The sequence below is a fragment of the Salmo salar genome, chromosome 10 (assembly GCF_965601325.2).
Source record: "Salmo salar chromosome 10, fSalSal1, whole genome shotgun sequence".
Classification (NCBI taxonomy): Eukaryota; Metazoa; Chordata; class Actinopteri; order Salmoniformes; family Salmonidae; genus Salmo; species Salmo salar.
In genome coordinates this window covers 87,563,452-87,577,767 of record NC_138300.1, presented here as the reverse complement: position 1 = coordinate 87,577,767, position 14,316 = coordinate 87,563,452, and the positions used below count along the sequence as shown (strand labels likewise).

General features: G+C 41.0%; 1 protein-coding gene across 1 annotated transcript in view; it reads left to right on the top strand.

Moving 5' to 3' along the window:
* cdh13 (cadherin 13, H-cadherin (heart)) overlaps positions 1-14,316 on the top strand; it is a 515,993-nt gene that overhangs the window by 442,033 nt on the left and 59,644 nt on the right. The window lies entirely within an intron of this gene.

Below are 14,316 nucleotides of genomic sequence, written 5' to 3'. Positions count from 1 at the left end.
ATGTTTGGGGAGTCTCCCACATGCCTTTCGGCGAACACCAAATGTGTTTGCTTATTTTTTTTCTTTAAGCAATGGCTTTTTTCTGGCCACTCTCCCATAAAAACCCAGCTCTGTGGAGTGTATGGCTTAAAGTGGTCCTATGGACAGATACTCCAATCTTCGCTGTGGAGCTTTGCAGCTCCTTCAGGGTTATCTTTGGTCTCTTTGTTGCCTCTCTGATTAATGCCCTCCTTGCCTGGTCCGTGAGCTTTGGTGGGCGGCCCTCTCTTGGCAGGTTTGTTGTGGTGCCATATTCGTTCCATTTTTGAATAATGGATTTAATTGTGCTCCGTGGGATGTTCAAAGTTTCTGATATATTTTTATAACCCAACCCTGATCTGTACTTCTCCACAACTTTGTCCCTGACCTGCTTGGAGAGCTCCTTGGTCTTCATAGTGCCACTTTCTTGGTGGTGCCCCTTGCTTAGTGGTGTATCAGACTCTGGGGCCTTTCAGAACAGGTGTATATATACTGAGATCATGTGACAGATCATGTGACACTTAGATTGCACACAGGTGGACTTTATTTAACTAATTATGTGACTTCTGAAGGTCATTTGTTAGGGGCTTCATTTAGGGGCTTCATAGCAAAGGGGTGAATACATACGCATGCACCACTTTTCCAGTTTTAAATGTTTTAATTTTTTGAAACAAGTTACATTTCACTTCACCAATTTGGACTATTTTGTGTATGTCCATTAAATGAAATCCAAATAAAAATCAATTTAAATTACAGGTTGTAATGCAACAAAATAGGTAAAACGCCAAGGGGATGAATACTTTTGCAAGGCACTGTATATCCAGGAAAGCCAAAGTTCCAAAAGCTGGGCCTAAAATAGTGCATAAGAGATCATACAAAAGATTTTGTTGTGACTATTATGTGGATGATGTAAAAAATATTTGTTAGTCTGATGTGATTAATAAGTAGCATCCAGACGCTGCACTTGATGAATTTATGAAATTGCTTCTTCCAATTATTGATAAACATGCACCTGTTAAGAAACTGACTGTTAGAACTGTTAAGGCTCCATGGATTGATGAGGAATTGAAAAACTGTATGGTTGAAGGAAATGGGGTTAAAGGAGTGGCTAATTAGTCTGTCTGCACATTTGACTGGCTGACTTACTGCAAATTAAGAAATGATGTGCGTAAACTCAACAAAAAGGAGAAGAAACTGTATTATGAAGCCAAGATCAGTGATATAAAGAATGATGGAGAAAAAAAAACTTTGGAGTACTTTAAATGAAATTATGGGCAGAAAGGCAAATTCAACTCCAGCTTTCATCGAATCAGATGGCTTATTCATCACAAAACCATTTGATGTTGCCAATTATTTTAATGATTACTTCATTGGCAAAGTGGGCAAACTTAGGCAGGAAATGCCAACAACGAACAGTGAGCCATCGTATTCATACATAAAAAAAAACTAATAATGAAAGAAAAGCATTGCAAGTTTGAATTTTGTAAAGTTAGTGTGGGAGAGGTGGGAAAATTATTGTTATCGATCAATAATGACAAATCTCCTGGCATTGACATCATGGATGGAAAGCTACTGAGGATGGTAGCTTCAATCTGAGCCTAGAGGAAAGTCTTTGTCCTCAGGCCTGGAGGGAAGCCAAAGTCATGCTGCTTCCCCAGGGTGGTAAAGCGGCCTTTGCTGGTTCTAACAGCAGACCTATCAGCTTGCTACCAGCTCTTAGCAAACTGTTGGAAAAAAATGTATTTGACCAAATACAATGCTATTTCTCTGTAAACAAATTAACAACAGACTTTCAGCATGCTTATAGAGAAGGGCACTCAACATGTACTGCACTGACACAAATGACTGATGATTGGTTGAAAGATATTGATAATAAGAAGATTGTGGGAGCTGTAATGTTAGATTTCAGTGCAGCCTTTGATATTGTTGACTGTGTTATGTGTTATATGTTATGGCTTTTCAACATCTGCCACATTGTGGATTAAGAGCTATCTATCTAATAGAAGTCAAAGGGTTTTCTTTAACCTTTTCACACATACCAACAAATCAACCAAGAACTTCTCTCTTTATATATCTCTATTTAACACTTGTGGCATTCACTGAATTGTTGTCAAAGTAGGCTAATATTTCTACATTTTGTGTCAGGCCTGATCTGTTCTAAATCTTATTGAGAGAGGTTATCTCCATTTTGAAATAGTCTCTGAATAGTTGTTTGCATTTTTACATTGTTACAGAAGTAAGAATTGTTGTCAGTCAAATAGCCTACTTTGTGTGGGTTTTGAAATACTTTCTGAATATTGTCCTCTGGTCACATTTTGGTTAATTTTTGTAATATTTGTAATATATTATACTTGGTACATTTTGAGTGAGTAATTTAGTCAAATGCACTAGCATTTAAATACTCTAGTTTTTTGTTGTTGTCGCTATCATGTCAAAGTGCAAGGCAGGTGATATCAAACCCAAGACTTTTGATATCACATGAAAGAGTGTGGCCACTGCCACAGACCTTTGGGAAAGATAGCATACTATGAACATAATGCTAAGTTCTATGATAATGCTAAGTTCTATGTTAATGCTACGTTCTATGATAATGCTAAGTTCTATGTTAATGCTAAGTTCTATGTTAATGCTAAGTTCTATGATAATGCTAAGTTCTATGATAATGCTACGTTCTATGATAATGCTAAGTTCTATGTTAATGCTAAGTTCTATGTTAATGCTATGTTCTATGATAATGCTAAGTTCAATGTTAATGCTAAGTTCTATGATAAATTCACTCATCAATGGACAGTTGAACAGCAAGAATTGGAATTGCCATTGCAGCAAAAATTATTTTGGCAGGGTGAACATGGTACGTGTGTATATTATATGGAGTTATTTGTGTTTCCTCTGTAAAAGCATTCATAAGCTTGTCCCCCTAACTAGTGTGCATCAATAATATATCATAACAATTTATAAAGTTGGCTACTTTATTACCGGGCCTTTTAGGCCCCTTTTTAAATGTCATTCTAATAGAAACTTTTATTAGAAAAGTTTTTATTACTGTGATGTTTTTAACATTCATGTAGCTTACTTGAGATTTCAACACCATCTTTTTATCTGTTCATCAACACAGATCCAGGTCAAGCTCACACAGGTTGCAACAAATGCCTATAGACATTTCCATGTAAAAAGTGAAAAGGCAGATTACTCTATAATGTACTGGATGGACAATCTAGTACTGCAACGAAAGAATGAAGTTCACAAAATGCAAGGGAGTATGTGGACACAGGCGAAGATCAAGGCAGAGAGGAAAACTAAAGAGACTAAAACTTGGGCCAGATTCTCTGAGCTATTTAAATTGCCATATTTCATGCCCATAGACATGGCTGTAGTGGACCCTATGCATAATCTTTTACAGGGGACAGAAAAACAAGTTTTTACCGTCTGGAAGAATATTGGTTTGCTGGATGATGGAATACTAAGAATTATTCAGCTTAAAGTTGATGCACTGAATGCACCTGCAGACATAGGCCAACTACCCGCTAAAATCTCATCAGGGTTTTCTCATTTCAGTGCACAACAATGGAAAATTTGGAGTATGCGTTTACTCCTTATTCACTCTTAAGGGACTTGAGGAGGATGTCCATTATGATTGCTGGACCCATTTTGTCAAAGCCTGTATCATCTTATGTACAAGATGTATTACAATGGAGCAAGTTGGAGAGGCTAATCGCCACATGCAACAGTTCAGTGAGAGCTTTGCAAGGTTTTATGGAAAACGGTATTGCACACCAAATATGCACCTCCATAGCCACTTGAAGAAATGCATTTTGGACTATGGTCCAGTATATGGTTTCTAGTGCTTTCCGTTTGAACGAGCAAAATGGTTTCATAGGTAAACAGAAGACCAACAATCGCAGCATCTCAGTTCAGTTAATGAGAAAAGTTTTAACTTCCCAAGAGGTTAAGAGGATAGTCTGGCCAACTTTGATGAAATTAAAAACTTGTTAGCAGGCGGTCATGAGAGAGATGGCATACATGTAGGTCCTGATGCTACCAAGTACCGGTGTTGAATTTGCAGTGAGCTCAGACATTATTTGCCTGCACCCTAAACAGCTGTTTGTCATAGCAAGTGAAGGTAGAAATGATCTGTATAGTGTCTTCACATTAATGTATCCAAACAAGGATCTCACCATTGTACAGCTGACAGAAAAGCATGATATGGTAGACATGTTTGGAGAGCTTGTAAGCACTGATCAAAGTAGAAGTTATCGTTCATGTGTACTTGCAAAGTGGTTCACCACTGACAGACAGATGCAGAGTTAACACCAGGCATAGTAACACAGTTGTTCTCTTGTGATGTGCTTGTTGGTCCAGCACTTCAAAATTACATGCATTTCTCATGTCATGGCTCATGTAAATATTTCCAGAAACATCCGAATCAACATCATTTCAAGCCCCCTGTTGAGGTTTGGGGCACGGCATTGGAATCTATACCAGAGGCACAGTTTATTCCAGTTCAGAGAATTATGAAGCTCTGTGCATATTGCCGGTATAAAGTGCAGTTTGCAAGGACTACAGAGACAGTAACTGGCAGTAGGCTACTTGGAGGGAAAACTATGAGAAATCAAGGGGCCTAGCATTGGGAATTTGAGAGCAAAGCTGCTATTTATTTCTTAAATTGTAGCAGTAAAGACTATTTGATTATTCATCATTGTGTTTATTTTATAAAGTGTATCATATCGTCTATATGTTTTATTATCATTTTTTTTATATGGAAATGTGCATTGTCCTGTGAAACTGCTTGAGATGTTAAAATTCCATTTGTCGACCAGCCTTTTTAGCTTGACCTTTAATCAATGGCACCTTTGTGTTTTACGTTTTCTGATAGCATGTTATGTATTTTATTGGCGTGCTTGTTTTTTCATTTTATTGTTTTAATTGTGTTGCTATTTTAAATGCACTTTCAATAGTTTGAATGTAAGTTTGATATTGGATCTTTAATTGATGATCATTTGAATCTAGACTCTAGACTATGCACTAGGTTATAGGCCTACTAAATACATGTTTGGGTAGATTGCTTGCTGAGCTGAACTGGGAAGTAATATGAGGACAATAGACAAGGTGTTAGGACTTATTAGCATGTGTAAAGTTCCATGAACTTCCAGAGCCATCTAATCAAGACCGATTAAGCTCTGTTTTTATTCTAACTTCTCAATACTGAGCTTCTACTTCTTATCATGAAATATATTCTGACTTACATGTACACACTCGGAAACAGGCCATATTACACAGTGTGTCTGACAGCTGATTGATGGCCAGTCACATTGTGTTTATTTTGTCCACTCGGCCCGTCACATTTACTTCCTTACTACAGCGCTGCTATTGTGCTGATATGGAATAGAAATATGACCTGGTGTGACAAAGGCAATTTCTCCTGTGGGCCAGAGCAGAGCCGTGTTAGGCTGGGCAACAAATTACATGTGGCTGTAATTTTCCTATCAGGCCCTGAGTGGATGTCTTGATGACAAAGTTTTCTGATTATAGCTGCAGTTCTCTCAGGGGCGGACTAGATCAACGTCAATTGATATCTCTCTCTTTTCACCCTTTTATCAACTAACAAGTAGGCATGTTTTTTCACAGTCCTGCTTAGACATCCGAGGTTATTAGACTCATTGTCAGCAGAGTAGCAGACAGTCAGAATGAAATGAAGAGAGCGTGAACAAGGTAGTGGAGGAAGAAGGCAAAGAAAGAATGAAGAGAGTGCTGCCCGGCACTCTGTAATTATTCCTTCATCCACAGTCCTCTGCACTGTTATCTCTTCCTCCCTCATTCCTGCTCAGCGAGTTCTGAATTCTGATGAAGTCTACAGACTGCCGAGGCCCAAAAACAGGTCCTGAACTTCTGGGGAATTTCAAATGAACTAATGGCTGCCCTCAAATGTCTTTTTCACATACAGTAGCTCACTGATAGAGGGGAGTATTATCATTGGCTTCTTGCCCTCTGGTTCTTTCAGCCAGTAAGTCACTGATCACTGCTGTCTGGAAGTGGAGAGAGGGAGCATGATTAGTGGCTTTGAAGTGTGCTGCCAAAACATCAGAACTCAGAAGTATGCACTTGTCTAAGTCACAGTGCACTCAGGATAGTCAAGGTGAGGTACATTGGCACTTTGAATCACTGTCAGACAAGTTGTGTGAGCGTGTACGTGTCTGTGTGTGTGTGTGTGTGTGTGTGTGTGTGTGTGTGTGTGTGTGTGTGTGTGTGTGTGTGTGTGTGTGTGTGTGTGTGGGTGTGTGTGTGTGTGTGTGGTGTGGTGTGTGTGTGGGTGTGTTTGCCTGTGTCAAATCCAGTTAGCAACGTGCATGCCCCGCCCACCTGAGGATCTGTCTTTTTCTGCCATCTATTTCCTGTGTTTGAGGGGTGCAAATTCACTTGTCACTTAAATCTCTCTGGATTGATTGCTTTCATTTTACTCCTACGACCCTTTCATACTCCTGCTTGTGCCGGACGTTTTTTCCCGTTAATGTTACGATTACGGAAACGTTTGTAACGACCTGTCAAACACACCCCTATAATAGCTGAAATGTGCTCAATGGAATACATTGTCTTTCTGTTGCATCTATAATGCCTAAGCTTTGTCTGAATTTAACGCATCGCCTCGACACTTACATCATAAGACAAGACGAAAGATACCTTTATTTTAATGGGTGTACATTTTTTGTGGAATTGAAAAAAGTTACAATTGAATACAATTTAAATGTTTCCATATTAAATGTCTTGAAATGAAAGCAACTTCCGAAAAGGAACACTCGGTTTATAGTGATATTATGTCTAATATCGGAAAACATTTAAAGTATGCATAGATAGGTGTAATCTAGAGCCGAGCCTGTTGATTTTTAACCTCAGGGTATCCTGCTATTGACACACTTGTTGAATTATGCAACAGAACGTGACAACAACAGTAATTAATGAGGCAGTCTAGACAGTGCAGGTGAGTGCAGGTAGTGTGGACAGAGCAGGTAGGGTAGACAGAGCAGGTAGGGTGGACAGAGCAGGTAGGGAGAACAGAGCAGGTAGGGAGAACAGAGCAGGTAGTGTGGACAGAGCAGGTAAGGTAGACAGAGCAGGTAGGGAGAACAGAGCAGGTAGTGTGGACAGAGCAGGTAGGGTAGGAAGAGCAGGTAGAGTAGACAGAGCAGGTAGGGTACTACAGAGCCAGGGGCGGAAATCCCGGGGGGGACGGGGGACACACGACCCCCCCCCCCCCCATCCTGGGAAAAATATGATTTGTCCCCCCCCAATATATCACTGAAACATAACTATGTAATTTAAATAATATTAATAATACGCAATGAAAGTAATTGTGCTGATTATAGACAATTAATAGCGCGTTTTTAACTTTCAAAAGATTGCGACCCCCCACCCTTTGCCTCACAATGGTTTGATCCACTGCCAGTTCCTTAGTTGGCAAGGTAACAGAGGGGTCGTATCCACTGTCTGAAAGGCACTCAATGAACGTAACTGACGTGAGGTTAATCCAGTCAATCGAGCACACACACTAGCTGAATATGCAGAGCTAGCGTGCAAATATTAACTATTAAGCTAGCTAGTACCTATTCCATTTATTTGGCCTCGTCAAAGATGGAATCTTTGCTATCGTCAATTTATTCCAAGATCAGCATGCAGATGATGTAAGTTAGTGCTTCAAAGTCCCTGTGATAAGGTTAGCGATAAACTGGAGTCCAAACTGAACAGAACTACACTCTCTTCTACCATTGTCTTAAATATATTTAATGGTCTCGTTGCAAAAGCTAAATTGTCACAAGGGAACTTTTATTTATTTATTTTATTTCACCTTTATTTAACCCGGGTAGCAAAGATTATAGAAAACACCACTGAAACGGAATTGGTGCTCGCTAGCTTTGCAAATTCAGCTATTGTTGGAAGCCAGCCAATATGAAACAAACTATTAAAATTATAAAAGGTTGCAGCATATGTTGTGTAAATGGTGAACTCATACAGCTGTCAACTCTTGTCATTTTAATCCGTTTCACATTTGCTAGCTACCTTTTAGATCGAAGCCCAAATAGAATGATAAAAGATAAGATGATAGAAGCCCATCTCCTACTGTAAATAACCTACACACTGTGTGTGTGTGTAGCCAGCCAGCCAGGTAGAAAAATGGCAGAAAAATAAAAGACGGACATCAGAGTATTTTTCAGTACACCAAAACGCAAAGTAAGAACCCTAGTAGCCTAATATCTCAAAGACTAGTTGATAAAATGTTCATAAGAAAGAAATTAAATTCTAATGGAAATGTTTCACAATGATGTCATTAGGCAGAGCAGGCAACAGATGGCACACAGACAGCAGAGTTGGGGACAGATATGCAGGGTCAGACTGGCAGAGACAGGGAGTCTCAGGTAAGTTTGTTGAGTCTTTGTTTGGCAACATTATGAAAGGTTCTCCATTTTTTTTACTTGTAAAATAGGAACATAATTGGAAAATGCCATGGATACCCCCACTCTCAACTTAAACTGGTGACTGAACTAAGATTTGTTAAAGGCAATGGTATTGCTGTTGTGATTAGTTGTGTAGTTTTGGGTACCGGTAGTTAGGAGTACGGCAAACACCTTATTTCTTTGGTTCCTCAATATACATTTACCATATTACAATGTAGGCTATGTGTTACAGCACTACTTTTGGTGTCCCCCTCAGGAATTGCTCTTGAGAAAATTTAATGTAATTGTCCCCTCCAAAGTTGATATCAGATTTTCGCCCCTGTACAAAGCAGGTCGGGTACTACAGAGCAGGTAGGGTAGAAAGAGCAGGTAGGGTAAAAAGAGCAGGTAGAGTAGACAGAGCAGGTAGGGTACTACAGAGCAGGTAGGGTGATACAGAGCAGGTAGGGTAAACAGAGCAGGTAGTGTAGACAGAGCAAATGTTTGATGTTTGCAGCCCTGTTCCACCCCTTTATGTTAATTACCATACATGCAAATACACCCAGTGTATTTATGCAAAGTAGGCACATATACATGTTTTATTATAACACAAAACACAAATAAAATACCTGATATCATTAGAAAATATATATATGAGTGCATTCTAAGAAAAGAAAAGTGACATTTTACAATTCATGTAATTCCTGAATTTCCACCAAAAACACTGAACTCCATTCATTATTTGTCCAGTAAAATATTTGATGTGCTATAATTCAGTCAATATCTGATGGATAAAATAAAAATCCTCCATTGTCCAACTGTTTCCCTTATTAGAATTGTTTTTAAAACCTTTCAACAATTTTGATGAACATTGCTAATCCAATCTTGATCATCGCAGTCCTCCCATGTTATTTATGATGGCTGATTATGTAGCAGCGTCTCACCCCATATGACATGTCAATGAGGAAGCCTTTAGCATTATCCCTTCCCCACTTCTTCCACCTGCACCAGCAGCAAACAGCCCCCAGGCTCCAGCGCCCCAGCCTGAGACGGAGAGGCACAGAGGGGGGCATCAATATGCAGCACACCTCTGGAAATCTACTTGGTTGACACAGCGTAAAAAAGCGCAAGGGGGACAAAGATAAATGAGTTAGTGCCTATTTCAGCATTTTTACTGGAGACTTAGCAGATCTGTGGCTTGTAGATGTGGACCCGTGCATGGCTCCCTGAGCAGGCCAGGGGTTTGGTGTTGCACTGATTACTGCCTCCTAGCTCTACCCATCTAGCACGGGGGCCGGATTAGGAGGCGCACAGAGCAGAGAGTAGTGGGGTCTGTCTGATGGGATGTGATGTACAGTAGGAGTCAGCGTTTCTCTCCAGCTGCTGGGGACATTTACAACATCACTCCTGTCACAGGAAACACTAATGAACATAGGACCCCATGCTGCACTGGAACAGATGTTAGATACACATCCATACTGTAGCTATACACTTACTAACTTACAGCATACACACATTCTGTACTGTATTTACAGGTGTGGTCAAATATATTGGCACCCTTGCTGCATGATTCACGATTTCTTCTAAAAACCTTTGGTGTTTACACATATATTTGTGTGATTTACAACGACACAGGAACAAGAAAGAGAAAAAAATCTAAATTGAAATTGAGATTTTTCACTTCAAAGTCAAATTATACTAAATTATAAAACATTCTAATTAATTTGGTTTGCAATGATTCTAGTTTACTGTGTAATTTATCTCACCTGTGGTAAGTTTCAGATGCCTACAGTTAAAAAATAGTAATTCAACCAGTTTTGAAAATAAAAATATAAAATGTTCTCTACAGTGCACTTAAAGTCCTTAATTTAGCAAATGGTCTTATCCAATGCACTTACGATAAGTGTATTTGAATGAGGATTTAGAATAAACCACTTAGTACAAGTTTTCTCAGAAATACTTACTGTCAGTAACAATGGTACCAATCAGATCTCTCTCTCTCTCACACACTCTCTTTTCTTCTCTCTCTCTGTTTGTCTGTCACACACACACACACACACACACACACACACACACACGCACACGCGCACACACGCACACACGCACACACACATACTGTATGCATAACCATATGCATCTGATGCAATGGTAGTGTAATAGTTGATCCTAAAGGGGTCTCAACCTCATGCAGAGATAGCTATGTGAACTGTGTGGGTGAGCAGATTTCTTATAAAGAGTGCTGCTGCGTTGTCTTAACGTCCTCTCTCAGGGTGTCACCGTCATTATCCTAGAATAGACTGCATCTTCCTGTGATGTAGGAAAAGCACTCTCCTGACTGGTCTGTCCTGAGTCCTGGAAGATCTGAGTCCTATAAGGTGTCCCCAGGGAGGCTCTAACCGTCAGATGAAAGCTGAAATGGGCTCAGACTCAGTTCTCGGTAGAGTAGGGTCAGGCCTGGATTTGCCTTACAGCACCGGGGAGAAATTCTGCCGCTCAAGCAGAAATAATGTGAGCAAATCAACTTGCTATTGGGTATTTTACAGTGCAAGCAGAAAGTACAGGCAATTTCTGCCTCCAATCTTTTCTCATTTGTGTGTGAGCGCGTAAGCTTGTGTGCGGGCGTATGTGTGTTTGTAGTGAGCGAGAGAGAGAGAGGCAGAGGAGGAGAGAGAGAGAAGGATAAAAGGGAAAATTCTAGATGTGGATGTAAGTGATTATTTGAACAATTGGCTGTGACAATTTGCAATGTTGCTGATAAACATGTACCCTGTATGAGAAAGATGTTTTTTTTTCATTTGCATAATGTATTTTTAATGTCTCTCTAATGACCTTAAGAGAAGGTTAATGGTCCCTGTGTTTGTACACGTTGTGCTGCCTCATTTGGGGTTACCATGGAGCTGGGGTGATTCAGTACCATAACCTGGCCTCACAGGGCTGCTCTTATTGCTAGGCACTCACTATAGAGACTAGAGAGGTAGCAAGGGAACATTTTGTGCATCACAACTGTGTACAATAATATTACAGTATGTGTGGGTGTCACTTACTGTATGTCTAGAGCGGGAGCGTGGAAGGAGAAAGCATCTGTTATGCATTACTACTACTAAGTGTGTGTTTGAGTGCCTCTGATGCTTATGCAGTTGAAATCAGAAGTTTACATACACCTTAGCCAAATACATTTAAACTCAGTTTTTCACAATTCCTGACATTTAATCCTAGTAAAAGTTCCCTTTCTTAGGTCAGTTAGGATCACCACTTTAATTTAAGAATGTGAAATGTCAGAATAATAGTAGAGAGAATGATTTATTTCAGCTTTCATTTCTTTCATCACATTCCCAGTTGGTCAGAAGTTTACATACAACTTCAACTTTACATGAGAACTGAGGTTTAAATTCCTGGAAAGAAAATAAATAATGGCATACGATTTTGTTGAGAGTAATAGGTTTGGAGTGTTTTTATGCTGTATTTATGGAGGTCCCCCTCTCATAGCATCATTCTGATACATATTGTATCTGATTAGCATCAGTGGCTGAGACTCTGATGTGGCAGAGCCCTGTCTCTGTCCTGTCTGATGTGGCAGAGCCCTGTCTCTGTCCTGTCTGATGTGGCAGAGCCCTGTCTCTGTCCTGTCTGACGTGGCAGAGCCCTGTCTCATCCAGCTGGAGAAGACAGACAGTAAGACAGGGCCATCCCCAGCTGGAGGGGACAAAAAAATAGGACAGACAGGGCAGATCAGGGAAGACAGGGGAGGGCAGAGCAGGTCAGACCAGAAGCAAGGCAGACCAGACCAGAGCAGAGCAGACCAAGGCAGAGCAGACCAGGAGCAAGGCAGGGCAAGGCAGGGCAGATCAGGGCAAGGCAGACCAGAGCAGACAGAAAAAAGGGTTCCAAAATGGTTCATCGGCTGTCCCCATAGGAGAAACCTTTTTGGTTCCAGTTAGAAGAACCCTTTTTGGTACTAGGTAGACCTCTTTTGGGTTCTATGTAGAACCCTCTTACTGTCTGTCTTCTCCAAAAACGGTTCTTCAAAGATTTCTTATGGGGGCAGCCGAAGAACCCTTTAAGGTTCTAGATAGCACCTTTTTTTCTAAGAGTGTACAGGCCAGAGGGCCGGGCAGGACAGGGCAGAGCCGGTAGACATTACCTGGTTACCCAGACTCATTGCTTTCGAACCATCTGATTGGTCCCAAAAACATACATGGGTAAACCAACGTCTTTGATTTGTACAATGCCACTAGTCACCACAAATGGCTTCAATGATGGCAGATTCAAACTGACGTATGTAGCAATCAAAGAATTCAGTGTGAGTTGTCAGGCAAGGGTAGACAGGACAGACAGGGAAGGCCAGTCACCAGTCAGTGGGACACAGTCAACAGCTCTAATTATTCAGCAGTACCACTGGCCTCTCCACTGGAACCCACACTCAATCCTCCTCACTGCACACACACACTCCCACTCACAGCCCCTGGACGGGCCAACTGGAGGGATTTATTGCACATCTCTTCTCTCTGTGTGTGTGTGTGTGTGTGTGTGTGTGTGTGTGTGTGTGTGTGTGTGTGTGTGTGTGTGTGTGTGTGTGTGTGTGTGTGTGTGTGTGTGTGTGTGTGTGTGTGGTGTGTGTGTGTGAGAGAGAGAGAGATAGAGGATCTGAAACATCTGGACTGGGAGAAGGGAGGAGAGGGCAGGATATGGGTCTTTGTCCTGATGCTTGATGGGCTAGTTGGACCTGAACAGAGAGAGGAGGGCCAGAAGGCTCGCTGTAGGACAGATGTTTGGTTACACTCAGTGGAAGCCTCTATTCAGGGGACTTAAACTGTGGATCTGGCCACACATGTAGATTTAGAGAGACATATCATACATATCTGTCTAAATCAGACAATCAGGTGGAAGAATGACTTCCTTTCATGGCTCCAATCCCTCAAAAACACAGCGGTGTTGCGGAAAACGGGTGGGGGAAAACCTTTTATATGCTTTATCATTTAAGCTGCAACCGAATAGATTCTATCAACAAATAGGCTTGCAGTCAATACAAACCATTGAACAATGTATTACTGGATCAAGCGACTATCTGTGTACCCAAAGCAGCAGGATAATCATCTTGTTTTCGCATCTTTCCAAGCGATGAGCTTCTCTCTGTGTGTAGGTATTGTTGTGTGATGCCTGGTGGTGATGGAGGACTGATAACCAGGAAGTAAGTGTGTGTGTGTGTGTGTGTGTGTGTGTGTGTGTGTGTGTGTGTGTGTGTGTGTGTGTGTGTGTGTGTGTGTGTGTGTGTGTGTGTGTGTGTGTGTGTGTGTGTGTGTGTGTGTGTGTGTGTGTGTGTGTGTGTGTGTTAGATGTGTTTACTGATGGGAGAATGGGGACATATTGGGGTTAATGACCTGTGAGAATGTTTAAACTTGGTTCTGATTTCTCATTCTACTATAAAATGAGCTGTGTGCACAGTCCGTGTGTGTGTGTGTGTGTGTGTGTGTCAGTCTGTTTGTGTGAAAGTATGTGTCTGTTTTGTTTCTTGCTATCTCTTTCCATATGCATGCAATCTGTCTGTGGTAATGTGTGTGTGGGTGTGCACTGTACAGTACTGTATATCCGGTCATGTCAGGTGCATGCGTTTTAAATGCGGTACGTTGTTGTGGTAATTTAATAGGTGCATGGTGGGAGAGAGGAATAGGGAGATAGAGATAGAGGAGAGGTGTCATTTCTCTTGTGGTGGAGGTGTGAGTGGAGGTTGATTACAAAGCCATTTCCCAAGGCTTTGTCTCGCTCTGTTAGCAGAAGAGCTCAGTTTCAAAGATAATTTGTCTACCACTGAGAGCACTTTGTGTGTGTGCCGGGTGTGCTTGCGTGCTCACGTCTGTGTGTGTTTGTGTGGGTGTAA